The 4,739-nt window shown below is 30.1% G+C and overlaps 1 long non-coding RNA gene across 1 annotated transcript; it reads right to left on the bottom strand.

Annotated features, from left to right (window-relative positions):
• Positions 1–894: 894 nt before the first annotated feature.
• On the bottom strand, positions 895–3,722 carry LOC134719347 (uncharacterized). Its single transcript, XR_010107557.1, has 3 exons — positions 3,653–3,722; positions 2,827–2,913; positions 895–1,825 (listed from the first exon to the last, which is right to left on the bottom strand). It is a non-coding gene; the product is annotated as an uncharacterized LOC134719347 (long non-coding RNA).
• Positions 3,723–4,739: the final 1,017 nt, after the last annotated feature.

Genomic DNA, 4,739 nt, shown 5'->3' with positions numbered 1-4,739 from the left:
CTAAACATCTTGAGTTTAATAAAACTTGATCAAAAACACCTTTAAATATTGGAGATTAATCTTGTTACACAGAAATGAGTATCTTATGTGACACTTAATTAAAATCAATCAATCAATCATTAATTAATCCCAATAAGAAACCTTAACCTATAACTACTTATTAAAAGGGTGGGGATGAGGTGGGGTGGGTGACGAAAGGAGGAGTGAATCAAACTTAAAATAAGGATGTTGACCAAGCTGTCACCATTTTTCTGTAGTCATTATATTTGGGACACGAAATTGGGCTTGGGGCAAATAATATCAGATGCATTTTTGTAGATGATGACCTGTAAATAAAATTTGAAATCCCCATTTCAAACCAAACCCCTTAATGCATTATCTAGACCTCTGTTTACAAGCTTTTTTTTTTTTTTACAGAGCTCTAAATAATACTTTCATCTTACTTTATATACATCTGATATAACTTATAAATCTAACTTACATTGATACATAAAAAAATGATAACTAATATATTCTTAATTGTTGAACTTCCGTGCAGTGACATAATTTACAAGTATGAAGAGAAAAGCAGGGGTAATCCCTCCCCTTACCCCTCAATCTCAGCCTGCTAGTCTCTCCATTCACCAATAAATGTTAGTCAGGAAGGCAACTAAAGCAATTATGTAAAAAATAACAAAACATTTTATACACAAAATTATCAGATGCATTTAAAAAAAAAAATATTGTAAATAAACCGAAATTTTTTAACCCACATTTCATACCACCCAGTTATTATCTAGAACTCTGTTTACAATTCTTTTTTTCTCTTTTCTTTTTTTTTTTTTTTTTTTTTTTACTTTTTTTTTTTACTTTTTTTTTTTTTTTTTTTTACAGAGCTCTAAATAACAACTCTTCAAAACGTATACATCTGATATGAACAACATTTGTACAAAACCTTTACCAAAGGAACTATACCAGTATGAAAAGATAAGCAGGGGTATTCCCTCCCCTTGTATAATCTCAGCCTGCCAGTCTTTCCATTCATCACAACTGGTGTCCCTGATAATTTACAGAACACTATAAAAAAGAGTGTTGTACATCTAGATTGGACATAGTGTGATGATAACTATAAAGATACACTTGCAGTGCATCCTAAATTTTGTACTATGCTGAATACTTGTAGTTAATCTTCAACTAATCAATCAAATGTAAATAAATACAATTTGAAAATCATAGAATAACAGCTTTGTCTGTTTTCCCTGTTTGTCCTTCATCCATAGATAAAGAATTTAATTATTTTAATAAAATAATGCAAAACTCTGTCTCAAATAAATGTTAAAAACATTTTCCATCCTCATTCTAATGATAATACTTCTTTAAAAATAGTAATCATAAATGTATTCATATTGCATAATGAAACTGTACAAAATACCACAAATTATTTTTTTACATTTTTTGACGTTCCACACAGATTTATTTATTTGTAACCAAAACATCTTTAAAAAAAGAGATTTAAACCAATGCCAGCTGCATGATTGTTCTCTCTGGTCACATCAAAGTCTTAACATTAAATTGCTTTAACTACTTTCATGAATGACCATTTAAGCCCTGTAATGCTAAAACTGTAGGCCTCTGAAATTCTAATGTAATCGACATGTCTGGTTAAAAAGAAATAAATCTTTACAATTGACTCCCTCCTATCCTTCCTCTCTCTCTCTCTGTTGATTTTAACAAGAATAATAATATACTATATTATTTGTCAATAATTGTTTCCAAGTTCATCTAAATGGAAAAATTAGTCTTCTTCTTTATCAGTTGATTTGTAAATTCCCAAGCAGTTAATCTACTAAGAAACAACAAAATGTCAATTAAAACATGGAAATTAAATTGACAAAATAACATATTTAATTCTTATTGATATGTCAGAAACTATTCATTTCATTTATACATGTTTAACCTTACTGATATTTTAAAAAGGTGACTTATAGGTCCAATGGGCCGGGTGTAACTTTGACTATAAACTTTGTAATTGTATTATATTTATGTTCACAAGTCACTATAATAAACAAATTACTTACTTACTTACTTACATATAATATTGATTGATTGATTGTTGCATGCTTAATGTCCAGCGGCAAATATTTCATGCATAATTAGAACAAGGTGGTGGGCTTAAAGGAAATTGTCCATGACATTTTAATTTTTGTGTTAAACAGTACCTATAACTCAGAATGAGAGTATTAAAACTTGCTAGTTAGTATCAATGTTTCTTGTCAAAATTCAAACATTGAAATAATTTTGGCCAAGACTTAACAGTATGATAAAAAAAAAGTATGATGATAATTAAGTTTCCATTGTATAATTGTAGGAGCAATTTATTATTTGGCATAAATAAATAAAATCAAAATAATTAGCATAATGAACGAGGTTGTTAAATGTGATATATGCCTTTTTAGTGCTTCTTTATTAAAAATTTGTTTGTTTTTGTTGCAATTAAGATTGTGACAAGGTGTTGACTGCTGTACCCCTATTTTGACATGTAACCCTATCATGTTTTATTCACGCATCGTTGTCAATATAATGGATTTTTCGGATTTTCATACAAGCGAGAGGTTTAGCGCTATAAAACCAGGTTCAATCTACCATTTTCTATAGAAGAAAATGTCTGTACATCTTTGTACCAATTAATTCAGGAATATGAAATTTGTAGTCCATTCTTTTGATGTGTTTATGCTTTTGATTTTGCCATATGATTAGGGACTTTCTGTTTTGAATTTTCCTCGGCGTTAAGTATTTTTGTGATTTAACATGTGTTCATTACCATTTTATTTTACTGTAAAACCTCACCTTGAAGTTGGTAATATAGTACTTCCAGGTCCTACTGTCCTCAGATCTTGTTATAGATCATACAATTCTTCAAAATTTTCTGGATATCTGAAGAAGAAAAAATTATGTTGAACAGTTACATTCTTAAAAATGCTTATAAATATGGAATTTTAATTACTCTGGATTCATTTATTTTCGTGGGTACTAATTTTTGTGGATTGAGGAAAACTTGCATGTTCTTGGATATTTAATTTCTTGGTATTGCTGAAGACTGCATACAAGCCAATGGAAAATTTGTCATTTGTTGAACATTTAATTTCGTGGTTTACCTTTACCCACACAAATTGTTATCCAAAGAATATTAATGATTCCACAGTATAATTAAAAGTAGGACAACTTTTCACCCAAGTATAATAAAACATCTGATCAGGTACATACATGTTTTAAAATTTTGCCAGGCTGATTTTTTTGTAATGAAGACCTTGGCTCTATCACACATTTATCTTTTTTAAATACTCAAAATAACCTATTGCTTATATAAGGTCATTGTCGTTTGTTTTAGTTTTACATATTTGTTTTTTCGTTAATTTTTGGTACACAAGTTAGAAACTCAAAGGCCCTTTATATTTTCTCATTTGAATTGTTTTACATTGTCATTTCAGGGCCCTTTATAGCGGACTATGTGGTATGGGCTTTGCTCATTGTTGAAGGCTGTACAGTGACCTAAAATTGTTATTATTTTGTGTAATTTGGTCTCTTGTGGAGAGTTGTCTCATTGGCAATCATACCACATCTTTTTTACATCTACATGTAATTAGTGTAATGTTTGTATTTTGAGTATAATTACCTCGTCTTTTGCATGTAACAGCTTCAGACCCAGTTGTAATGTGCCTTTCTGTGAAATTTATCAGTTTATATAGATATAAGAAGATGTGGTGTGAGTTATAGTTCACTAGTACTGTCCATCTACATGAATACTGGTCACATCAATATAAATGTCAATAATTCACTTGCTGGTTCCAAGGCTGGTGTCAATATTTACTTGTCGGTCCAATTCCAAGTTTGTTCAATCCTGAATTAGTCTATTCACTTAAAGTCAGTCAGTTTCATCATTTGAATATTTCATTGTCCACTATTCTGACTGGTCACATATAACATCACACAATAAGTCCATTAAGTCAAAACATTTAAAACTGGTTATTATTATAACATTTTATTATCACTATAGTTGTTACCTATTTGATTCCACACATCTACCCTCGTGTCATTACTGGTAGATCTTTTTTTTAAATTGGCAAAAAAATCAAGTGGTTATTTAAGGGGTTTTTTTTTCAGAAAATTTGAATTTGAGATTTATAGCAAGCTTTTTCATCTTGCTAATTTATAAAAGTTTATTCATAAAATAATTTTATTAAAAGAAAGGGTAACTTTAATCATAAAATGATGAAAATGTTTAACTATCAGCTGTAGGGGAGCTTACAAGGTTTACAAAGTATACATTAAATTCACATGAAAGAAAGACAACTCTTACAGCCTTGTGGTTTTATCTGTGGTGGATAGTTCTCATTGGCATTCTTACTACATCTCATTAGCTTTATTACCACATCTCATTGGCATTCTTACCAAATTGAATTTGCATACATATCACCACTCATTGGCATTTTTAGCACATCTCATTGGCACTATTACCACATCTATTTAGCTTTATTACCAAATCTCATTAGCCTTTCTACCACATCTCATGTGCATTCTTAGCACATCTCATTAGCTTTATTACCACATCTCATTTGCATTCTTAGTGCAACTCATTAGCTTCATTACCACATCTCATTTGAATACTATGCATCTCATTCGCGTTACTACCACATCTCATTTGAATACTAAGCATCTCATTCGCGTTACTACCACATCTCATGTGCATTCGTAGCACATCT

The sequence above is a fragment of the Mytilus trossulus genome, chromosome 5 (assembly GCF_036588685.1).
Source record: "Mytilus trossulus isolate FHL-02 chromosome 5, PNRI_Mtr1.1.1.hap1, whole genome shotgun sequence".
NCBI lineage: Eukaryota > Metazoa > Mollusca > Bivalvia > Mytilida > Mytilidae > Mytilus > Mytilus trossulus.
The sequence above is the reverse complement of the archived record's forward strand: the minus strand, read 5'-3'. Positions and strand labels throughout refer to the sequence as shown.